General features: G+C 41.3%; 1 pseudogene; it reads right to left on the bottom strand.

The window, feature by feature from the left end:
• Nucleotides 1-7,717: 7,717 nt before the first annotated feature.
• On the bottom strand, nt 7,718-9,291 carry LOC118237632 (annotated as a pseudogene).
• Between the last annotated feature and the right edge of the window lie 17,202 nt (nt 9,292-26,493).

Raw genomic sequence — 26,493 nt, forward strand, 5'->3', positions numbered from 1 at the left:
GAATTATCCTTCTGTACACTGTGAACATGTGTTGCTATCATTATCAATAAAAAGCTGATTGGTTGATATATAGGCAGGATTTTGGGGGACAGAGAGAATTTTGGGAAGAAGACTATGAGGAGTCTTGAGCCAGATGCAGAGGTAGAATGTGTACAAAATGAGCCATGTGGTAAAACTTAGTTGTTAGAGCTAGGTATTAATAAGTCTGAGCTATTGGCAGACAATTTATAATTATCTTTTAGGCTCCATGTCAGTAGGGAACTAGCATGCAGGAATGTTAGTTTTTGCCTATAACTGGTGTTCCAACATGGTTCACCTTTATCTACATAAGACTGAGAAAACTTTAAAAACATTCTAAACATACAGATATTTACCTAAATACAGCTTATTTTAAGTCATGTGCCTCTCATGTTGGATGCAGTACAGAGATGTATCTCTTGGGAGCTGCCAGCAGACCCACATTGCTTTTTCCTACATTCTCTTATATGAGCTGATATATAGAGAGATGCCTCCCAGGCATTGTCTCCTGGATTGAAATACCAGCTCATTGCATGAGGCAGGGTGTTCTCATGCAGACAACAAAGGATACAGATGCTCCGTAATGATACTTCCAGAGGGGAAAAATACCTATTAAGATGTTAAAGTATATAAAAATGTGCAAAGCTTTCTGAGACAAAATAAAAAAGTTATAGACAGTTCTTATATTGTAATATGAAAAATAAAATACCCAGAAACAGATATTGGGGTTCATTCAGCCTTCAAACTAAAGATCAGAAAAACAACGTATCTGGCCACCAGCTCTTAACTTTACCTCACTTTGAAAGGCGATCCTGTCACAACCAAAGCCCAGACTATTATCTTCTCCTCAGTATGGCTAGAGAATTCAGAGACTGAGCCATACTATGCTTTATATGGCTGCAGAATAAATGCAATCTCTGAGACCTTGCTCCTGTTTTATATTTCGCCCTAATAAAGGAATTAAATGTATGTGATTGTAGGTGCTAGGATCAAAGGCATGAGCTCTGTTACTATTCACTCTTGTCTAGGCCATAGTAGCCTAGAACTAACAGAGATCTGTCTACCTCTTTGTAACCAGTCCTGGGATTGAAGATGTGTACCTCCACTGTCTGATCTCTACATCTTGAGGATGACTTGTCTTTCTGACCTCCTCAGGCAAGCTGTAATAAATCAAAAAATATATCACCATGATATATGTATATATATGAATAAAGTCCTTGAAAAGGGAGTAGATAATATTTTTAAAAGCAACATAAAGATGGAAACCACACAGATATTCTGGATTCTGTGTCCTATTGTGCTATCTTTCAAGGTTTTTGGCTGATAACAGAAACTGGATTTTGAATGCTGTTAGATTAAACTAACCTATCTATTTAAAAAAAATCTTGACTTCAAAATGGAAGTCAAAATGTATGCTTTTGGGCAAAAGTTAAGCTTTTATTTCCATAGGAAATGAAAGACTATGGATTCATTCCAGATTGTAGATGATGAGGTTTGTCTGGGGAAACCCCTGAATCCCTGGCAACAGAAAAAGAAATAAACCTAGAAAACCCACACACTTAATGCATATTTTTCCTGCTCAAATATAAAACAAAAAGTAATGTTTAACTGACTTGAAAACACCACATTTTCCATATTTGTATGTTACCCTTAAAAGTATGTATTTTTAGAATAAGGAGACCAAGCACCAATGAAAATGGATGACCCAGGTGATCCAGCATCTCAGAATGTCTGTGTTAGGGTCTTCTCAGAATTCTGCATCCAAAACAGCTTCAAAGTTCTGGCCAAGATGATTCAGACCCAAAAAACACTCCAGCCAAGACCTAACAATTTTCCTCATTTTCTCAAGGTTCCTCCATAGACACCAGTGCCTACAAACACCACAGAGTAGTGTAGAAAATAACACCATATTCCCAAAAGCCAGATTATGGATGTTTACTATCATTTAAGGGGGGTGGTTAAAAGTTGTTATTCATCATGGTTTTTGAAAAAAAAAGATCTAAACAAATGAGTTAAATTAAAGATTTTGTTTTAAAGGAACAAAGGTATAGAAAGTATAGAAATAATGAGGTAAAAATGTAGATTATTGAATCTACTTTAATCAAAAGCAACTATCAATCTTAAATATTTTACATTGATATGGATTTGGCTTAGTGATAGAAATTTGAAGTTACTTTGTTATACTGTATGGATGTTTCTACTCTTGTTTGAGGTATTATGTGGCTCATTTAATGTAGTATGTAGTATATAATTAACAAATACAGATTAATAGTCATGTATAATAGCTAAATTTATAGTTCTGTTAGTTATGTTTTCACGGTCATCTACAAATCTATTTAGATATATAGATGGTCTTGAAACACTTTAAAGACCTACAGAACAGGGCATTTCATTATTAAATTAACCCTTCCTTTTTATATAGACAAAAGGGAAAATGCTGTAGAATAATCCTGCTACACACTATGAAAATGTGTTACACTCACTGTTAATAAAAAAACTATTGGCCAATATCTTGGCAGGGTTTTGGAAGCAGAGCATGCTGGGAAGAAGTGCAGAGTCTAAAGGCTAAAGGAAGCAGAAGCACACACCCAGAGCTAAACACTGAACTGAAATCTGGAACCCAGTTGCAGAGGAGGACCAGTGAGGAGCAAAGGGGTCAAGACCATGCTGGGGAAACCCACAGAAACAGCTGCTCTGTGGGAAGCTCACAGACCCCAGTCTGAACAGCTGGGGAAACGGCATGGGACCCAAAATCAAGCTACCTGAAAGTGAGTGTCAGTTATGAGGCCTGGGCAGTCTATAGGGCCTCTGGCAGTGGAACCAGTATCTATCCCTAGTGCACAAATGGACTTTGGGAGCCCATTGCCCTTTAAGCGATACTTCTCTGAACCTAGATGTCCAGGAAAAGCCCTAGGCCCTTCCCCAAATGATGTGACAGACTCTGATGTTCCCCATGGAAGGCCTCATCCTCCCTTGTTCGTGGATGCAGGTGGGATAGGAAGTGTGTGGAAGACCTGAGAGGATGGGAAGGGAGAGGAAACTGGGGTGGATATGTAAATAAGATTGTTTTGAATTTAAAAAAATCTATTTCAAAAAAGAAATACTGTATAATTTAAGTAGTAAGAGCTACTTAGAAATAAGCCTGAGCTATCAGGTTTGCATTTATAATTAATTTTTAGTCTTCATCCCAGTTATTTAGATACTGGTAGGCAGGAAAGAAAATTCTGCCTACTATCATTTCTATCCTTTTGCCTTCATATTTCACAATGTCATTTTTTAACAGCTGAGTAATATTCCATTGTGTACATTTTCCCTCTTTTCATTTGTCAGTGGAGGAATATCTAGGATGCTTCCAATTTCTATTATAAATGAAGCTGCGATGATCACAGTTGAGCAAGTGTTCTTGTGGGAGGATGGATCGTCCTCTGGATATAAGTCCATTCCCAGAGTGGTGTAGATGGGTCTTGTGGTAAATCAACTCCTAATTTTCTGAGGAACTGCCACATTGTTTTCCAAAGTATCTGTACAAATTGGCACTCTCACCAGCAATGGATAAGTGTTCCTCTAACTCTACATTCTTGACAACATAAGCTGTGACTTGTGTTTTTGATATTAGCTATTTTGACATGTGTAGGATATTATCTGAGAGTTGTTTCAGTTGCATTTCCATAATGGCTAAGGATGGCTAACATTTTAAAAATATTTCTCAGCCATTTGAGAGTATTTTGTTGAGAATTATCTGTTTAGATCTGTATCCTGAAATTTAATTGGAGTATTTGGTTTTCAAAGTTTAGTTTCATCATTTCTTTATATAGTTTGTATATTAACCACCTTTAGGCTGATGTTTTGTCCAAATGATGGAGTCCTTTGTCTTAAATAACCTTCTCAATTTCATGAGGTCCCATTTATTGAATGATTTTCTTAGTGCCTGTGCAATTGCTGTTCTGTTCAGGAAGTTGTATCCTGTGCCATTGAGTTCAAGGCTATTCCACACTTTCTCTATTTTATCAGGGCCTGCACATCTGGTTATATGTTGAGGTTTTTGGTCCACTTAGATTTAAGTTTTGTGCCGGGTAATAGACATGGATCGATTTTCATTCTTCTACATGCTGACATCCGGTTAGACTAGCAAGCACCACTGATGATGCTTTCCTTTTCTACTGTCTATTTCTGGCTTCTTTATCAAAAGTCAGGTGTTCATAGTTGTGTGGATTAGTCTCGGTCTTTGATTCAATTCCATGCATTTTCTTTATTTAGAATTATCTGGAAGAAACAATCTTTCTCCATAGTTTTACCAGCAACAAAATTGATTGTGTGTTATGGATTGACTACAAATGGAAATGCCTAAATTTGTGGACACTGTGAAAATTTCTATATCATAATTAAAGAGCAATCTGTACACCTCCATAAAACCTTGTAAATAGTTTGTCTCAATATCTCCCTTTCCATGATTTAAGTTACATTTAAACCATCTTAAGAAGCAAGGAATGATAATCAATGTTCTTATATAATTGGAAGATAATTACAAAATTGTCACCAAAGAAAAAACAAATAATATTAAAGTTTCCAATCTATAGGAAAAAAATCTATTTGAGCTGGATTAAATAGAACATCGTTTGGATAAGAATATTTGTAGGCCAGACCCAGTCTCAAAATAAAAGAATATTTTAGGGTAGACAGTGTAACACAATGATAGAGTGTTAGTCCAATACATGAATGCCTATAGGTTAAATGCTCAACATAGCAACAAATATTAAAATAAAAATGGATACCTATCAGTGAATACATACTGTCTTTGTGTTCCCAAGTCTGGGTTATCTCACTCAGAATAGTTTATTCAAGTTCCATCTGTAGTAATTTAAGAAAACCAGCACATGAGAAAAAAGATGCCATGCAACAGGTTGAAGCATATGGGGTTTTATTAGATAAATGGATCAAAATGGGATAGGGGAGTGGGGACACCAGTCTCTGGGGACAGGAGCTAAAGGAGAGAGTAAATATGGGCAAGTGTGTGTGTGTGTGTGTGTGTGTGTGTGTGTGTGTGTCCACGTGCGCCACACACACACACACACAGAGAGAGAGAGAGAGAGAGAGAGAGAGAGAGAGAGAGAAGAACAGACAGACAGACAGAGGGAGAGAAAAAGGGAAAGAGAGTGGAGGCTTGGAGGTATGCAAGGCCCTTTTAAAAGGAACATGGTGAACAGGCACAGGTGGTGCTCTTAGTGGCTACAGCTGAGGATGTATTTTATCAGAACCCCAGGAACACCATAGTACAGATGCCTAATACTAACACCATCCATTTGCCTGAAATCATGAGGTCATCATTTTTTATTGCTGACTAGTACACCATTATGTTAATGTACCATATTTTCTTTATCCATTCTTCTGTTGAGGGGCATCCACGTTGTTTCCAGGTCCTAGCTATTATAAATAATGCTGCTATGAACATGGTTGGGCAAATTTCCTTTGCGTAATATTGAATATCCTTTTGGTAAATTCTCAAGAGTGGGATGCAGGTTCTTAAGGTAGATTGATCCACGTTTTTATTGGACACCACCATAATGATCTCTAAAATGGCTGTACAAGTTTGCACTTCCACAAGCAGTGGAGGAGTGTTCTCCTGACTCCACATCCTCTAAAAAATGAGCTGTCCTCAATATTTTTAATCTTAGCCATTCTGACAGGTATGAGAAGGTATCTCAGAGTCCTTTTGATTTGCAATTCCCTGATGATTAAGCATGTTGAGTACTTCCTTCAAAGTCTTTTTGCCATTTAGGATTATTCTGGGGAGAATTATTTGTTTAGTCCTCCACCAAATTTTTCAATTGCCCGACAAGATAACTTACTAGGGCTCAAACTGTCTCACAAACTAAAAAATTCATCAAAAAGACTGCATGGGTATGAGCTAGTTCACCTGCATATATGTTATAGGTGTATAGTTTGTGTGATTTGGTGAAAGCCATAAAGGGGCAATGGGCAAATCTCTGAAGATTTTGTGGGAATTTGAGACCCTCCTCCACCTACTGTATTGGTCATCCAGCATTAATATGAGGATTGGTGCCTAGTGTTATTGTGTCCTCCTATGACCCATTAGGTTGATATTCTGGGAAGGCCTAATATCCTCTGAAGAAATGGAGGGCGAAGGGAACAGGGGAGAGGGGAGATATAGGAGTAACAGGGAAATAAGGAGGAAGTGGAAAATGTAGTGGAAATGTAAAGTACAAGAGAAAAAGCAATAGGAAGGAAGCAATCAAGAAATGAAGGAAGTAAGAACTGAATGAAGGAGGGAAGGAAGGAAGATAGAAAGGAGGAAAGACTGGAAGAAAGAAGGAAACATGATATAAGTGAAATGATTTCACCCTCATACCAGAATTTCTATCAGTGAGCTAGCAATCTGAATTTTTGAGAATACAAACTGCCACGCCTGTTAAAATGAATTAGGCAAGCTTTATTTCCTAGGCTCTGAAATGGATCTACAATATGACAATTGAGAATACACTCTTGTTTGATATAACAGGCTCTCTTCTAGAGAACCTTACAAAATGAGATGTTTGTAACATCTTGATTTTGAAAGAGATTTTTACATAAAATGATAACAGATTAGATTATTTGACAACTATTGTGCCAGAATGTCTCCTGGTTCCTTGACAGGACACTATCATCCTAGGGTAGAGTCCTGGGGGTCTAAATTCAACACTGTAGCAAAAACAACAAATATTTTTTTTTCAATCCAGTCAAGGTCACTAGATCGTAGATGAAACGTATTCTCTAGGGATTTAGAATGCCCTCCCTGAAAAGCAAATGTCCTGGAACCTGCAGCTGTTTGCACTTAGAATGTCCAGCTGAAAAAGGTAAGGATCTTTAATCTGCAGTCTTTTTCTACTGTGTATCAGAGTAAGGCCGGGACCTAGCTTTTCAGCTACCTCGCTGTTCATAGTAATATAGGATTTCTAGCCTCAACACAATCTCTAATTATTGATAATAACATTTTATGGAGCCCTGCATACTCTGCTGAGTAACTGCAGTGATTAAATCACCGGTGATCTGCCCGCCTGTTGACATAAACACTCTGGATGTCATCTCCGGTTTAAACAGTGAGACCACATTCCTATTTTTTCTATTCCTAAGCAGAGTCGACCCTTCCCAGAATACTCAATATTGATATGAAGTCATGCTGAAAAGAAAAGACCAACAAAGAGTGAGAAGTAACAGAATTTATTTGGTTCAAAGTATTGCAGCTCTAGAACAATGAGTAAGAAAGTTCCCACAGAGGGTTCTAGATAGCAAACCCGAAAGGAAGATCTCACAGGAAACAGTTAAGGGAGGCCATTTGAGCAGCCCCTTGCTGGCTGAAGGGAAATCCAGCATCCAAAATATGTGGTTGCTGAGTTAGTCTCTAACTTGCATGGAGTCGGTGAGGAAGAGTAGAGGCTACTGCAGGAGTCCCCCTGGAACCCAGAAGCTTTCTGGAGTTTCACTCGTCCTAGGACCCGGGAAAGTTTGTTTTCTGCATCCAAGCTGTTTTTCTTAGGCAATCAGCAAGGCCAGGCATGGAAAGAGATGAAGGGTGAGACCTCGGCACATCGTGGGGTCCAGTTGCAAGTCTCTTGCTTTTCAAGTGCCTCCTCCAGTTCACAGATGTCTTCAGGACCCCCCCCCCAATCACCAAAACGGAGGGTCCGTGAGTTTTTTGTGAGCATTAGTAAAGAGGCAGAGGCCTCCAAGTTGGCTTCTTTTTCTTCTTCTTGGATCTTGCTCTTTCTTCCTGACTGCAGGGTAACCCAGAGTCCATGGCTCTGGGAGCAGGCGGGAACCTGGCAGAATCGTGCCATGGGTGGTTCTCCTTGTCGGGCCGGTTCCTGTCCCAGTCCTCTCTGCTTCTGGCCCGGTGGATCCCAACTCCATCGGCTGGTGGAGTGGACCCAGGTCGCTGGAGGTTCAGCCCACTTTCCGGGCGCTTGTTTTCCTCGAGCACCTTCCACTGGTCTAAAGACTTTGCTTGGGCCGCAGCCTCTTCCGGCTCTCGCCGTGGCTCTGCGGCCTGCACACAAGATCTTCTCTTGTGCTTTTTCTGCCAGCCTTTCCCAGCGTGAGCCTTGTTTCCTGTGCCTACTGGCCTATTGACACTGTCCCCTCTGCCATCGGTCCCCTGGACATAGAAGAGCAGATAGGCGGACTCACTCAGGACAGAAGCCACTTCGCACCTGGTGACCGTAGAATCATCCATTTTGTACCACTTCCCGTTGCCAGCCCTGACATAACAGAAGTAATGTCCAGAGTGGCAAGTCGCACCAGCTTGGACCAGCACGGCATACAGGGCATACACCAACGGTCCTCTGTTAGACTGAGACATGTATGGCCTCAGGTCAAGGGACTCGGGGTACATTACTTTCCTGTCCGTTTGGCCACCCGCGGAGTCTGAGGAGCGGTTCAAGACCAGCAGCAGAACCTTCGAGGCGCCTTGGATTGCCAGGCTCTTCAAAGCTGGCGTCTTCTCCTGGCAATGGTCACAGAAGTAGGCGTTTTCCCCACACAGTTCTTCGGCCTTCACTAAATACTCCAAGGCTTGCTTCACACTGTGAGCCTCATGGATATCCAGTAGGACATCCAGGAATGGGCTAAAGGCATCTGAGGTGCCCTGGCACTGGAGACACCTGACCTGAGATCTCCACGAACCTCTAAATATCTCGTAGATCGGGGTGCTGTCCTTCGAGGATTCTTCTGAAGGCTTTCTCCCTTGAAGGCAGGCTTCGTGCATGGCATTCAAGGTAAACATCAGAAACTCGTGGGCATCTTCCTGCTTCTGCCGGTGGAAGGCACCAGTCAAGATCTTCGAGGGCTGCATGACATCCTTGGAGTGGAGGAGACTCTGATTAACTTGAGCTTCCAGAGCACACATTGTGCAGCTTCCCGGGTGGTAACAGCAGCTCCGAGAATGCTCCCGGGAGAGCATGTAGTTGGCGAGTGAGGCGTGTGTGTCAGACACTGCAAGGCTGCATTAAGGTAGCAGCTGTTGCCTGTGTTCAGGAGACCCACACCCACGCCGAGGGGCCTCTCCCAACTCGCACTGTGCTTGCCCCTGGCAGCCAGCTCTGCTGTCCCCTGAGCATTATCCTGGTGGAGGTCTTGGGCCAAAGGAGATGACCAGGCTGAATCTGCAGAACCATAAGAACACAAAGACACTTCAGAATCTAGAGCATGGCTTGAGGGCTTGCAACCTGTACCGGCCTTCCAGGGAGACTCCACTTCGGAGAGCCTCTGAGTTGCCTCCATATCTCCAGCCGCCACTTGCCAACACCTGGCTGCAGACTTCTCTGGGAGCAGGTGGATGGATGCTACTCTCTTCTGCCAATGACTCCAAAGGTGCACCTGGCCCAAGTGCTGACGCTTTTATACCTCAGTCATGTGGCCACACCCACTAACCCAGCAGGCACAGACAATCCCATACAAGCCTCCAATTGCCAAAGGGCAATTGAGGGTGTGGCTTATGCAAAGCAGCACTAAAATCTGATCTGTTTGGCGCTCCTTAACCTTTGAGCCTTAGTCTTGGATTTCCCTTGTTTAAAAAGAAAAAAGAAAAAAAATTGTGAAACCACATCAGATAAAGATAGAAAGATAGCAGGAGTAGACCTGCCTGCCATATAAGAGTCTCTTCTGCTGGGCATTGTTGCACACACCTTTAATCCCAGCACTTGCCAGAAAGAGGCAGGCAGATCTCTATGAGTTCCGAGGCCACCCTGTTCTCCTGATTGAGTTACAGAACGGCCTTCAAAGAAAGATAGAGAAACGCAGTCTCCAGACACAAAAACCAACCAAACAAACAAACAAACAAACAAACAAACAAAAAGTCTTTGGAATGTATGGCTAACTAGTATGGCAACTAGCATGAAATGTGTGTGCCACCACTGCCTGGCTTTTGTTGATAATACAGGGCCAAGCTTGGCACACTGATCTTCAGGCTGGCTATGTTTGTCATACCATGAACAAAACATCACCATCACAAAATCTTTGATTTAATATCTATCCTACCAGCAATGCCTGTTGGGGCCATGCTGGTTTGAATTTTGGGGAGTGGCCAAACAATGACTGGTCTAACCTGTGGCCTATACCAAGACGAGCCCATGCACCACATTGCATGCAACACAACCGGCAAACAGATAAATACTCACATAAATAAATGTTTATATAAACGAATAAACAATTTCTAATGAATGATTCTGCTATGTTCACCCATGGCTTCCTATCCTAACCATCATCAGAGAGGCTTCCCCCAGGAACTAATGGGAGAAGATGCAGAGACCCACTGCCAGAATTTATCCAGAGCACAAAGATTCTGGCATAAGAGCAGAAGGAATGATTGTAGGAGGAAGAGGGTTCAAGGACACCACGAGAACTTGCCTCACAAGAATACTTAACAGGGCTCAAAGGGTCTCATAGAGACTAAAGAATTAATCAAAAAGACTGCATGGGTAAGAGCTAGTTCACCTGCATATATGTCATAGGTGAACAGCTTTGTGATTTGCTGAAAGCCATAACAGGGGGAATGGACAAATCTCTGAACATTTTTGCCTGATCTTGAGACCCTTCTCCACCTACTGTATTGGTCATCCAGCATGAATATGAGCATTGGTGCCAAGTCTTATTGTGTCCTCCAATGCACCATTAGGTTGATATTCCGGGAAGGCATAATCTCCTCTGAAGAGAAATGGAGGATGAAGGGAACAGGGGAGAGGGGAGATGTAGCAGTAACTGGGAAAAGTGGAGGAAGGGGAAAGTACTGTACAAGAGAAAAACCAGTAGCAAGGAATGAAGGAAGAACGAAAGGTAGGAGGATTGCAAGGAAGGAGTGAAGGAAGGAAGAAAGGAAGGAAGGATGTAAGGAAGGAAGGTAGGAAGGAAGGAAGGACGGACAGGAAGAAAGAAGGAAAGATGATTTCACCCACATACCAGGATTTCTCAGTTTGCTGATAAAATCTGAATTTTTGAGACCACCAACTGCCACCCCTGTTAAAGTGAATTAAGCAAGCTTTATTTCCTAGGCTCAGAACTGGATCTACAATATGAGAATTTAGAATACAGTGTCGGTTAATTTGCAGGCTCTCTTCTAGAGAACCTTACAAAATGAGATCTTCTTAACATCATGATTTGGAAAGAGATGTTTACAGAACCTGATAACAGATTAGATTATTTGACAACTAGTGTGGCAGAATGTCTCAAGGTTCCATGACTGGACACCCCATCATCCTGGGGTAGAGTCGTACTGTAGCAAAAACAACAACTTATTCTGACCTTAACACAAATGACTTTGACATCAAATGGAATCAGTCTGGTCCATCAGGATGCCCTGTTCATTCCAAAGAACTCCCAAGTTTATTTCATCATTTGGTTTTCTTCATTTTTTTTTCTCTGTGCAGATTTGGAAGTGGTAAACTAGCCCTGTAGACCAGGCTGACCTGGAACATCCATAGATCTGCCTGTGTGTACCTCTTGGGTTTAAAGGTGGAGCTTTTCCAGTAAAATCTGGTATAGAAATCACACCTGAGCTGTCTCATTCTGGTCAATCATGCAGCTTCTGTAATCCCTGAAGCCCACCTGGGGCTGGAGGCTCTCTGCAAAGGCACACAGACCACACAGCTCCACAGTCTGATTTTCTCCATCCAGTCAAGGCCACTTGATGGTTGATGTCAGGTATTCTCTAGAGATTTAGAATTCTCTGACTGAAAAACAAATGTCCTTGAGCCTGCAAGGTGTTTGTACTTAGAATGTCCCTCTGAAAATGATAATAATGTTTAAAGTACAATCTTTTTTTAAAGTGTATATAAGGATGGAGGATTCCTAGCATTTCACCAACCTAGCTGTTCATATTTATGTAGGATGTGTAGGGTCAATTCTATCTCTAATTACTGATAATAACATTTTATAGAGCCCTGAGACCTCTGCTGTGTAACTGCAGTTAGGGTGCTTAAATCACCCATGATCTGCCTGCCTGTTTACATAAAGACACTAGATTTCATCTCCTGTTTAAGTAGTGAAACCACATTCCTATTTTTTCAGAATATACAGCATGGCTTCAGCCCTTCCAGCCTGTAACGCCTTCCTATGAGACTCACATTCTGAGAGCCTCTGAGCAGTCTCCATATCTCCAGATGACAGTTTCAACCATCTTGCTACATGCTTCTCTGTGAGTAGGTGGATGGATTCTATTCTCTTCTGCCAAGGACTGCAAGAGATCACATGTCCCAAATGTTGGTGCTTTTATACCTCCCTCCTATGGACACACCTACTAACAACAGAGACTGCCAATTCCCTATATACATCCAATTATAATCGGGAAATTTAGGTTATGGCTCATGCAAAGCAGCACTAAATCTGATCTGTTTGGGGGCAGTTACCCTATAAGTCTTAAACTTGGATTTGCATTGTAAAGAAAAAAAAAACTTATGAAACCACATTAGATAAAGAAAGCAGAAGTAGACCTGCCATACAATTCTCTTTGCTGGGTATTTTTCCACTGTCCTTTAATCCCAATTCTCCGGAGGCAGAGGCAGGCAGATCTCTATGAGTTCGAGGCCACCCATTTCTACTTAGCGAGTTCCAGGACCATCATCAAAGCAGTAGAGTAAAAACACTGTCTCCAAAATCAAACCAAAAAAAGTACAAGATAAAAATGAAAATGAAAAAGAAAATAGAGTCTCCTTGATATTGTTAATCCCACCCACAGAATGTAAAGGCTAAGGTCACGAATTGCTTTTGGCCGAAGCAAGTAGGCTTCCCTTCTGGGCACAGCATATCAGGTACAGGGGCAGTGCCACCCTCCCACCCACCTATGCCCAAACCACAGAGTCTCAGGAGGTCACCTAGAAATTAACTTTCTAGGCTCATTTTAGATGGTAAATTATGGGTGTATTCAGAAGGAATTTTGTCAACATATACATTTTTCAAGTAGACTACATAAGGAGATAGCAGTGTTAGTGTATTTCACAGAAAATTTTGTGGTGTGGGCACAGTGTATTTCAAGGAACAGACAGATTGGAGACCAAGTGAATTGCAGGGATGTTCAAGGTATGATCATGTCAAATTCCAAGAAATAGAAAATGAAATTTTGCAACAAACAGAAACAAACTTATTTCCACCTGTAATATAGCTTCCTATCTTATGATAGAGCCAGACTGTCCCAGCCATGGCTTAGAGGGACTTCAGTTGAGGGACTGTGGGACACAATGTTCTACTTGATGCAGCTTTCACATCAATTTCCACAAGGCCAGGTGTAGATATACATTATTTATGATTTATTAAAGCTTGCTGAGGATCAGACAGCCCAGTCAATCATGAGCCATAGAAACCAAGCACACTCCTTTAATCCCAGTGGGAAGAAGCTGGAATACTAGTACACACCTCTAATTCTAGGGCTCAGGATTAACAGGTAGACAGATCTCTCTGAGGTCAAGGTCACCCAGTTATAGACAACATTGAATCAGACTAAAAGTGTCCATTGCTCATGCCTTTAATCCCAGGATTCAGGAGGTATACAGGACAGGAGAAAATTCTGGGTTAGTCATTCTTTCTACCACACTGAGGATACCAGGCATTGATTCTCCAGCCTCACTGAAGTTGACAAGTTTCAGGGAGGATAAGAATACATTGACATGTTAGGGTTCTCCAGCCACAATGAAGAGAGGCTGCAGTTTGAGGATTGGTGGTGTATGAATCAGCCTTTCAGTCTGAGCTTGAAGCGACAGCTAGTGGTCGGCAGTTTTGCTGCCCTGATCTTCAGTTTGAACCACAATATCAGTCTCTGGGTCATTAAGGGAATTTAAATTTCTTTTTAAAACCAGTTTTTTATATGTTTATGTTTTTTAAAAATGTCTTTTTATTAATGTTTGTACTTAAAGTGCTTCAATTGAGAATCATTTTTAAGCAAAGCCTGATAATGTAAAGCTCTTGTTTAATAAAAGATGCTAATCTATTTTAAGATGTTACAGTTTATGTTTTCAGAAGTTAAGTTTAGGGCGTTGGTGGCACACGCCTTTAATCTCACCACTGGGAGGCAGAGGTGGGTGGATCTTTGTGAGTTCAAGGCGAGCCTGGTCCGCAAAGCGAATTCCAGGACAGACTCCAAAGCCACAGAAAAACACTGTCTCAGAAAGAAGTTAAGTTTAAGCAAAGCAGCTAAAATGTGTACATGTAGCAACTGTTTAAGGAATATAAGGTAACTCTATGCAGTTTTAAATTCAGCTGTGCTAAGTTTCAAATATTTTAATAAGTTAAAAACCAGTTACAGTCAGACTGAAAGTTAATTACAGATATAAGACCTTACCTAGCCACCTGTGTACTTAAGGAAAGTAACTATAACAGACAGACAGACCTCTAATGCTTCAAAGACTTGCAGAATATGCCATTTAAATTGTTATCTTTAAAGTTTATAATATCAGACAGACTGCCAGATCCTGACAGTGACCCAAAGTCTCCAAAGAAGATTATGAGGCACCTTAGTTCCTGCACCTGGACCAGTGAGCAAGATGCTGAGATGTGATACCTGCCATCTGCCAGGACCTGGCTGAGACTGTGTACAAAGTTGCTGGACACTGGAAAATTGATTGCACCCCCTTTGCCTAGACAAAACAAGGTCAGTCTTTTCCATGTCCCTCTTCTACAGAAAAAAAAAAAACTTCCCACCTTATAGGCCTGGTGAAAATTGCTGTTCTTTGCCTCCAGGGGTAATGCAGTAACTTGTGTATGGCCAATGACGCTAAAGGAGCACCTGGCCCAAGGGCTGATGCTTTTATACCTCATTCATGTGGCCACACCCATTAATCCCTGCCAGGACAGCCAGACCCCTTCAAGCCTCCACTTTCCAAAGGGCAATTGAGGGTGTGGCTTATGCAAAGCAGCACTAAAATCTGATCTGTTTGGCGCTCCTTAACCTTTGAGCCTTAGTCTTGGATTTCCCTTGTTAAATAAAATATTTTGAAACCACATCAGATAAAGATAGCAGGAGTAGACCTGCCATACAAGAGTCTCTTCTGCTGGGCATTGTTGCACACACCTTTAATCCCAGCACTTGCCAGAAAGAGGCAGGCAGATCTCTAAGAGTTCCAAGGCCATACTCTTCTCCTGAGTGAGTTCCAGAGCAGCCTTCAAAGCAATATAGAGAAATGCTGTCTCCAGACACAAAAACAAAAACAAACAAACAAAAAGTCTTTGGACTGTATGGCTAACTAGTATGGCAACTAGAATGAAAGGTGTGTGCCACCACTGCCTGGCTTTTATGGCTAATACAGGGCCAAGCTTGGCACACTAATCTTCAGACAAGCTATATTTGTCATATCATGAACAAAAGGTCGCCATAACAAAATCTTTGATTTACTATCTATCCTACCAGCAATGCCTGTTGGGGCCATGCTGGCTTGAATTTTTTGGGATTGGCCAACCAACGACGGGTCTCACCTGAGGCCTATATGAAGAGGAGCCCATGCACAATATTGCCTGCAACACAACTGGCAAATAGATAAATACACACATCAATAAATGTTTAAAGAAATGAATAAACAGTTTCTACTGAATGATTCTGCTGTGTTCACAGATGGCTTTCTATCCAAACCATCATCAGAGAGGCTTCCCCCAGCAACTGACAGGAGAAGATGCAGAGACCCACTGCCAGAAATTAGGCAGAGCACAAGGAATCTGGCATAAGAGTAGGAGGAATGATTGTAGGAGGAAGAGGGTTCAAGGACACCAGGAGACCTTGCCCCACCAGATAACTTAACGGGGCTCAAAGGATCTCCCGGATACTAAAGAATTAATCAAAAAGCCTGCATGGGTATGAGCTAGTTCACCTGCATATATGTTATAGGTGTTTAGCTTTGTGATTTGGTGAATGCTGTATCAGGCTTTGATCTCCCAGCCTGTTGAAATAAACACACTGGATTTCCTCTCCTGTTTAAGCATTGAAACCACATTCCAATTTTTTTTAGATTGTAGAGCATGGCTTCTGTACTTGCAACCTGTAGCCTTCCAGTAAGATTTACCTTCTGAGAACCTGTGAGCTGCCTCCATAACTCCAGATGCCACTTCCAAACATCTTGCTGAAGGCTTCTCTTTGAGCACGTGGATGGATTCTATTCTCTTCTGCCAAGGACTCTAAGAGAGCTCATGGCCCAAATGCTGTTGCTTTTATACCTCCCTCATATGGCCACACCCACTAACCCCAGCAGGGACAGCCAATTAATTGTAAGCCTCCAATTGCAATAGGGCAATTTAGGGTGTGTCTCATGCAAAACAGCACTAAAATCTGATCTGTTAGGGTGTGGTTACCCTAGGAGTGGTAAACTTGGATTACTCTTGTACAAAAACTTAGGAAACCACAGGAGATAAAGAAAGCAGGAGTAGACCTGCCGTATAAGAGTCTCCTTTGCTGGGTATTGTTGTACGGTCCTTTAATCCCAGCACTCTTTGTGTGGGGGGTGCAGAGGTAGGCAGATGTCTGTAAGTTCGAGGCCACCTGTTCTCCTAGTGAGTTCCAGGACAGCCATCAAAGCATTATAGAAAAACCTTTTCTCCAAAAACAGATCAAAACAAACCAACAAAAAACCAAAAATGAAAAAGAAAATAGCATCTCCTTGTTATTGTTAATCCCACCCACCAAATGTAAAGGCTAAGGTCACAAATTGGTTTTGGCCAAGCAAGTAGGCTTTACTTTGGGGGCACAATATATCAGGTCCAGGGGCTTGCCACCCTTGCACTCACCTATCCCCAGATGACAGAGTCTTAGGAGGTCACCTGGAAATTAACTTTCTAGGCTCATTTTTGATGGTAAAATATGGGTGTATTCAGAAGTAATTTTGTCAACATATGCATTTTTCAACTAGACTACATAGGGAGACAGCAGTCTTGAGAGTATTTCACAGAAAATATTGTGTTGTGGGCACAGTGTATTTCAAGGAACAGACAGATTGGAGACCAAGTAAATTGCAGGGATGTTCAAGGTATGATCTTATCAAATTCCAAGAAATAGAAAATGAATTTTTGCAACAAAAAGAAACAAACTTATTTTCACCTTGTAATGTAGCTTCCTATATCATGATGGGGTCAGGCTGCTGTCCCAGCAGTGCCTTAGAGGGACTGTGGGACACAATCTTGTACTTAATGCAGCTTTCACATTGGGGGAGGAAATTTCCCCAAGGCCAGGTGTAGTTATATATTATTTATGATTTGTTAAAGCTTTCGGAGGATTAGACAACCAAGTCAATCATGAGCCATAGAAGCCAGGCACACTTCTTTAATCCCAGTGGGAAGAAGGTAGGAGTACTATTACTCACCTCTAATTCTAGGACTCAAGATTAACAGGTACACAGATCTCTCTGAGGTCAAGGTTACCCAGTTATACACTACATTGAATCAGACTCGAAGAGTCCATTGCTCATGCCTATAATCCCAGAATTCGGGAGGTATATATCACAGGAGAAAATTCAGGGTTAGTCAGTCTTTCTACCACACTGAGGATAGGAGACATTCATTCTCCAGCCTAACTGAAGATGGCAAGACTTAGTATGAGGGAGAATGAGAAGACACTGAAGTATCAGGGTTCTCCAGCCACAATGAAGTGAGGCAGCAGTTTGAGGCTTGGTGGTGTGTGAATCAGCCTTTCAGTCTGAGTTTGAAGCAACAGCTAGTGGTCAGTGGTTTTGCTACCCTGATCTTCAGTTTGAACCACAATATCAGTCTCTGGGTCATTTATCTTTTGTGTTACAAGGGTCTTCTCATGAGTGTATTTGTTTGTTTCTAAGATTATTCAGGCTATGCCAGCTACACTAGTCAATTTGACTACATCTGAATTTAACTAAGAAGGAAAAGTGTAAAGCACACCTGTGAGGGGTTTTATATTTGAAGTGGGAGAATCACCTGTGATCTGAATCTTTGAGGTAGGAAGACTCAGCTGAAATGCAGATCTATAATCCAGACCAAATCTCAGCAACAGCTTCTGCTGGAAGCCTATCTGGGGCCAGAGAAAAAGCCAGATTTTGACATTTACCTCCTTGCTCTTGCCTTGATAGCAAGTTCATAAAATCACTGTTATACAAGCTTACTTCTTAGAGATTCCAGCATACTTTGAAGACCAGCCTCGATGATTAGCATTCTGGCCTGAGCAACTAATGGATTCTTGCACTTTCCAATTATGGACAGCCATTGTTGGAGTAGCCAATAGCTGGGTTATCATGCAAGTCATTCTCATTAATCCCCTTTTTTATATAGGGAGATATTCATCCTAGAGGTTCTTTCACTCTAGAGAATCCTGACTAAAATATGTTCATATTTAGTTTTACCTCTTTTACTTATTTAGTCAACCTAGATCTGATCTTCTATACTCATGAGCATTTGACATACATGTTTCATTTCCCAACAATTTTGTATGTAAGATATACATATATATTGATGAACACACACATTTTAAATAAAATATTTGCTCGCATTGATGATATATCATATTTATGCTATTGACATTGTGGAAGAATGTGGTGAGACTATATTTGCCCACGTCATCCACAATTTGATTCTACACTCTTTCCCAAAAACATGCTCATGAAGCAGAGACTAGGGGATTTCTGTATGTTCAAGGCCAGACTGGACTACATAACGAGCTCCAGGTTAGCCATGGATATGTAGTGAGACTCTAATTGTGACAGAGGAAATAGAGGAAGGATGAGATTGAGGGTGGGGATGTGGAGGGTTAGGTTGATAAAACAGAGGAGAGAGGAAAAGTGAGATGGAGATGGTTAAATAAGGTGGACATAGACATGGAGGTGGAGGGACAGAGCATTTAGATGAAGAGAGATGGTGAGGAATAGACAGTGGGATGGGCACAGAGTGAGAAATGAAGAGATGTTGGAGGGGAAGAGGTGTGGGAGGAAGATCTGAAGCTAGACAGAGTGGGACACATGACGGGATGAAGGGAGGAGAGAGAGATTCTGTTGCTTTGTAAATGGTGGTTGGTACCATGGGTAAATATGAGAAATGCCACACAGTGGGTTTGCAACTGAAAATTTTCATGTGTTCCATAAAGAGAGTGAGGTGTTAGGATTCTCTGTAGTAACAGATTTTACACACTGAAATGAGACAGAGAGGGAGGTGGGTTTAATTTATTAGAATTTTATTATAATGACTTACATACCATGTTCTATGTAATCCTACAATGACTGGCTATGAATAGAAAATTCAAGAATCCAGCAGCTGTCAGTCCCCAAAGCTGGATGTCCCAACAGGTGTTCAGTAGACAGCAGAATCCGAAAAATCAGTTTCTAATGCCAGTGACAAAATTGACTTGCTAATGAGGCAAAAATCAAAAACTTTCTCCAAAGTCCTTATACAGGTTTCCAGCAAAAGGCATGGCTCAGGGTGATTTTCCCAGTACAAATTATGTGGATTGGAACTTTGCCTTCCTACTACAGATATCCACATTAGAAGTGAATATCCTACTTAAACCAAAATTCCCTCACAGGTTTGCACTCACTTTTTCTTCATTCCAGATAGAATCAAGTTGACAACCTAGAATAGCCATCAGAGTATCGAAACCATGGTTTCAGAAAAGAAAGCAACTTGTAGAAAAATGATAAGTTCTTGAATTATACAAGATGTGTCGTGGCCTGGCTTGCCTCGGCTTTAACCCATGACAGCCATGAAGTTCTACCTGAGGGGGGGTATGTGAACTTGGAAGCTTCCAGGAACGTAACGACGATAAAGACCAAACACAGGCATCTTGTCATCTTCAGAGAGCTCTCAGTTCCATGTTGTGGAACTAGAACAATTCCTTTTTAATCATCTTTTCTGGTGTTCCTTAACCACCATGCTAACACTATGAGGCAACCATTTCTCCCTTTGTTCTCCTCTCTCCCTCTGGCCCTCGCCCACTTTGTTCCTCTCCTTCTGTCCTCATCCATTACTCACATATCTCTAGCCCTCCGCCCAGGTGAGGGCCTATCCAGATGCTTAGGCCCATACAGATGTAAAAAAAAGAGGCATATTACCCTCAGGCCAGGTAAAGTTACAGCCTGGTGTTAATTAACAATACAATGGTGACCTGGCCCATCACTGTTTATGACAGCCAGGGCCTGAACCCAGAATATTCCATAACAGGGATATTCGGTCCCCCACAAACATGAAGGGAGCAACATAGGAGTAAGAAGCTTGAAGAAAGTTGGGAAATGGTGCAAGTTCACTACTTGTGTTTAAAATTATCAAAAAACAACCAATACTGAGGTGATTTGTGTTTATCATAAAATGGGGTCTTAATTCCTAGGATGGAGTTGCCTGAATTTACATTTAGTGCAGACTGGGATGATCCCTTCAACAATCCACGCTTTGGCTCAAAAGGAATAAGATTAAGGTTCAAGTACACCACACCAAGAAAATTGTACTTTGTGTTTTTGTTTTTGTTTTCTGACTCAAAATGTCAGGTGGTCCATATTGACCTTGAACTTCTTCTGAATGCTTTTTTTGAACTCCTGACATAATACCTTTGCCACTACAGAGCTGATAATGGTGGCCTGAACCTACAGCCTGGCCTCAACTCCGGGTATTTTTAAGACTTCCTTTAGGAGATTTAGAAGCATGCTTAGGGTGTCTATAAGGGTCCCCTCCAGCTATCTAGCCAGTGCAACATTGGGATTCCTCTGACTGGAAATAACAGATATGCAGGCCCAACCATGGGGACAGGGAAACAGAAACCATAACAAGTAAGCTCAGAAGACTATTTTATACACAAGTGAAGAGGAGAATGGAGCATGAAGTAGAAGAGAGGTGGTGGGCACAAAAGATCTGCCAACCTGGAAGAGGAAATGAACTCTGGGTGTGATCTCAGGAGAAGTACATAACACATGGCAAGCAAGAACAAAGTGAGGTTACTGGAAATGCCTAAGCACAGAGATGTGGGTCGTTGTATTTTTTAGACCCACCACACACATGAAGATGTAGACATCTGTGATAGATTAAATGTTATTGGCCCCCATAATCTCCATAGGGAGTAGCACTATTAGGAGATGTGACTTTGTTGGAGTGTGTATGGCCTGTCGAGAAAGTGTGTCACTGTGTGACAGGCTTTGAAGTTTCCTATGCTCAGGAAACCCCTGAGTGTGTCAGTCAACTTCCTGTTGCTCATAAGAAGTGGGACTCTCAGCTACCTTGCCAGGACTGTGTCTGCCTGCACACTTCAATGCTCCCCACTAGGATGATAATGAACTGATCCTCGGAAACTACAAACAAGCCACCCCAAATAAATAGTTTCCTTTTAAGAGTTGTCATGACATTGTGTCTCTTCACAGCAATAGAAACCTAACTAAGACAACATCACTCTAGGAGACATCACTCAGGGTAGTAATGTGGAGTTAAGGAGGTCATTGGAGTGTGGTAGGCAGTCAGGGTAACCATACTGTTGAGCTTCCAGTCCAGTGTGAGACACAGTCTCAAACACTAAGTCACAGAAAATTTCAGGAAGAATCAAACCAACATCTTCCAAGGACTTCCACATGGTACTGTAAAACTCCAAGTGCCCTCTTATCACAGGAATGCAGCACACATACACACACAGAGACAAACAGAGAGACAGACAAACAGGGAGCAGACATAGGGAGAGAGACAGAAAGATAAACAAAAGTCTTTTATATTCTTGCTAAAGTTATTTATAAACGGGACACCAATAAAAGGAATTTGGTGTATATACAAGGGTATACTTAGAAATATGTGAGTATTATAATCATATAAACACATTGCAAACTGGTATGAGTTCCTGCCTGCATTTAGCCAAGGATATATTTTAAATGGTTGTACCAATGTTACCTGGCTATAATTCCACATTATAATTCCAACTCTTCATATGACTGTTGGAACCAGTTTTCTGTAACTCTAGGAGGATTCATTATACTTAAATGTATTATTTATTTTCTATTCCTGTGTTAAAATGCTATTGCTGGAACAATTTATAGAAAGAGTTTATTTGGGCTTATGGTTCCAGAGGGATAGTAAGAAAGCATAGAAGCAAGCAGCAGGTTTGAATGCAAGAATGGGAAACTGAGAGCTCACATCCTTATTCAGAAGCACAAAGCAGAGAAAGCAGATTAGAAGTGGCCAAAACCTTTAATCTCAAACTCAAGCCTCCCACCCCCATTGCATACTTCATTCAGCATGGCTGTCTACCACCTAAACCTCCATAAGAAGTGCTACCAGTTGGGAACAATGTGTTTAAAGAACTAAGACTAGGGGTGATTTCTCATTTAAACCATCATACCCAGTCATCTATTTAAAAAAGGGATAACTGCTAAAACTACCTCTGGTAAATACCCTATAGCAGAGAGATGCTAGCATTACACAAAGATAAGAAAAAGGCATAAAACAGGAAAAAATCACTTTTTCAAAGACACCATGATGATATACATCCAGATAATCCCAAATAATCCAAGGAAATTTATGATGATAATAATGAAATTTATCAAGGACACTAAATACATCATATATACCACTCAGTTGTTTGACTTTAAAAATACATTAATATTAAGGCAGGCTCTGGTTGTGTACACCATTACTCTCAGTGCTTGAGAGGCAGAGGCAGATGGATCTCTGAGTTTGAGGCCAGCCTGGTCTATAAACCAAAATCCAGGATTGCATGGGTTACACAGAGAAACTGTGTCTCAAAAAAGAAAAGAAAACAACAAAAAAATCCAAAATTGCGGGGTGTGTCTGTGTCTGTGTCTGTGTGTGTAATATCAATTTTGTTTTTGATACATTAAAATTTAGAAAGACCATATAAAGGTCTAGTCCCTGCTGTACTTAGGAAAGATGACAACCTCAGGAATTTCAGACTATAATGGAAGATAAAAATACTTCAGCAGATAATTGACAGTGGCTCAGTTAGTGTCCTTTGCATCCAGATATAGCTATGATTAGACCATTCACACCCATATATGTGGGAGATTTCTATTCCCTGGAGGTTTACTTATGCACACATATACAAATTCACATGCATAGAGAGGGAAAAAGGGAAGAAAGGGGAGAAAGAATTACAGAATAACATGTTCCTTCTGTGGCTTGCCTCTCAAGGTCTCAATAGAGGTTTTATTTTCCTGAATGCTAAAGATGTGAATAAGACTTCATCCATGGATAATTAGTTTCTTGAGAAATATCACTAATATTTAGGTTAAGCATCAGATTTCTACATTGGGGTTGTATTCTTATTCTGAAAGAAATGAGTATAGGGTAGAAAGGATGGTAAGGTTAAGATAGTCTTGCCTCTTATTTTTTTTTTTCATTTAAGAAAAGTTTTGGTCTTTGCTAGCCATCCACCATGGTGAGTGGGTGAAAGACCCGAGCTAACATGGGGTTAGCTCATTAAACAACAATAAAGCCTCATGCAGTTTGCATCAAGTTTTCGAATCTGCCTGGTGATGGGGGTGACCAAGGTCCTGGGCTGGGACCCCGGAGCCCTGAGTTTTCCTGGGGTCTAACATTTGGGGGCTCATCCTGGATTTGCAACCACCCCTACCTGTGTGGATTCAATCTTGGAGGTAAGATGATATGAGCTCTCAACTTATATGTTCAGTGTTATGTATGTCTCTTGCTGTTTTGTTGGTTTGGTGCCACTACTTGAATTTGATCTGTGCTGGTGGAGGACTTGTACTTTTTATTTGGATTTGTAATTTGGACCTCAGGGGAAAACAGATGTGTTCAGAGACTCTGAAGTCCCACCCTGGACGAAAGTCCGAGGGTCATTTGATTTGGACCATAGGGAAAGCAGCTGTGCCCAGAAACAGACATGTTTCTGGAACCCTTGGTTCCACCCTGGACTAAAGTCCAAGGGTTTTTTGTAATTTTGGTTTGGTGCCATGTCTGTGTCTGTAATTTGGTCTGCCTCATGGTTTGTCCTGTCTGATGTCTGTCCTGTTTTTGCTGTTTGTATCTGTCTCCATACTAACCACCCCCTGGATTCCACCTCAACTGTGATCGGCAGATGTGCCTGGAGTATCACAGACTGCTGTCCTGAGGAGGTACGAATGGAGGTCAAGAACACTTGGATCCTCCTCAGTTAGCTGTGATTGTAGCCGCCTGGTTCTACCACCCATCTTCCCGGCTCCATTGCCTTATAAGTGGCATGGGCAGATTGGGTTGGCATCTGTTGTTTTCTGTCTATTCTGTCTACCCTCTCTCTCTGTGCTTTCATCATTGTTTTTCAATTCAGGATCCACCACGACACCCTCTTTCGTTGAGTCATGTGGCGCCACACTAGGTAAATTTCTTTTCCAGTCTTTGTTGCTGTACCGTTTCTGTAAGGCTTGGAGAGTTGGAATGGGCTGGTTGGCTCAGCAGGTTTGTTATCTGTGTTATCTGACGTGTTGCAGCCCAGTCCGCTGAGGCTGCTACTCCGAACTCCAACCACTGCTGCAGCCCTCACAGCTGAGTCTGGCCGATGTGAGTCTGTTTTTCTATCTTCACCTTCCGGTCTATGAGGCATGCAAAGTGGGGCTGTCTCTGCCCCAACTGCCATCCTGCCATGGGTCCTGGCTTGCTGCAGGAGTTTCCCTGCTCTGAGGGAACATGGCTGCAAGGCCGCCACTGCCTGGCTACCCGGCCTTCTCTGTGTTCCACACACATGGTATGCAGTGGGGCCTCCGGGTTCTTTTTCCCACCCCTGCATTGGCTGAGGGTCTGGGATTACCAGCAGCACACCCACCCACCCCCAGGTCTCTGCCTTGAGCACATGGATCTGGGGCCTAGGAACTTACCTACCTTATCTGGACTTCTAAAAATTGGCCTTAAAGTTATTAAAAACTATTAAAGGGACTTTGATAAGAATTTTTATGTTGACTGATAAATGAGAGAGAATGTACTAAAGTAACAAAGAGAGAAAGGGAAAGAGAAATTTGTCTAAGAATGTCTAAGAAAATCAGAGGACTAAACCAAAGGTATATAGAAAGTTATTGAGTGAGGGTTAAAGCAAGTCGTAGAAGGCCAGAGAAAAGGTTGTTAAAAGAAAAAATGTAAGCTGTTTGCTATGGTTTCTCATGTCTACAAATAGTAAAATTTTAACCATATTAAGTTAATTCTGTTTAAAAAGTCCTGTTTATTTCTCAAGTAAATTATGCATACTTGATTCAAAATGTTCTATCTGTTTCCTGGCATAACCTAAGTTCCGTTACAAGCATGTAGCTGAAACAAATGGTGAGGGTCACCGCCATTTTGTAGTCAGCCATGTGGCACAAAATGGCTGGTAGCCATTTTGCTGAAGTTAAAAAAAGATACTTAAACCACCATCTTGACTAAGGGTGACTGCAAGGAAATTAGAGGTACCATTTTATAAACAAGTTTTTCAGTTAAGATTTAAAATGTTAATACTTCCAAAAATTACAGAAGATATTAAGGGAATTTAAATTTCTTTTAAAACCAGTTTTTTATATGTTTATGTTTTTTAAAATGTCTTTTTATTAATGTTTGTACTTAAAGTGCTTCAATTTAGAATCATTTTTAAGCAAAGCCTGACAATGTAAAGTTCTTATTTAATAAAAGATGCTAATCTATTTTAAGATGTTACAGTTTATGTTTTCAGAAGTTAAGTTTAGGGCGTTGGTGATACACACCTTTAAGTTTAGGGCGTTGGTGGCACACGCCTTTAATCTCACCACTGGGAGGCAGAGGTGGGTGGATCTTTGTGAGTTCAAGGCCAGCCTGGTCTGCAGAGCAAATTCCAGGACAGACTCCAAAGCCACAGAAAAACATTGTCTCAGAAAGAAGTTAAGTTTAAGCAAAGCAGCTAAAATGTGTACATGTAGTGACTGTTTAAGGAATATAAGGAAACTCTATGCAGTTTTAAATTCAGCTGTGCTAAGTTTCAAATATTTTAATAAGTTAAAACCAGTTACAGTCAGACTGAAAGTTAATTACAGATATAAGACCTTACCTAGCCACCTGTGTACTTAAGGAAAGTAACTATAACAGACAGACAGACCTCTAATGTTTCAGAGACTTGCAGAATATGGCATTTAAATTGTTATCTTTAAAGTTTATAATATCAGACAGACTGCCAGATCCTGACAGTGACCCAAAGTCTCAAAAGAAGATTATGAGGCACCCCAATTCCTGCACCTGGACCAGTGAGCAAGATGCTGAGATGTGATACCTGCCATCTGCCAGGAACTGTGTACAAAGTTGCTGGACACTGGAAAATTGATTGAACCCCCTTTGCCTAGTCAAAACAAGGTCAGTCTTTTCCATGTCCCTCTTCCACAGAGAGAAAAAAAAATTCTCAGCTTATAGGCCTGGTGAAAATTGCTGTTCTTTGAGACATCTGCCTCCAGTGGTAATGGAGAAACATGGGTATGGCTAACTGTATATGGACTGGCTTCTGTCACTTTTTAGTAGATTTGGATAAAATATACCCTTCTCAGATCTCTAAAATATTAATGGTTGTCAGCTTGACAGCATCAGACAGTCAGATCT

Source organism: Cricetulus griseus, chromosome 3 (genome assembly GCF_003668045.3).
Source record: "Cricetulus griseus strain 17A/GY chromosome 3, alternate assembly CriGri-PICRH-1.0, whole genome shotgun sequence".
NCBI lineage: Eukaryota > Metazoa > Chordata > Mammalia > Rodentia > Cricetidae > Cricetulus > Cricetulus griseus.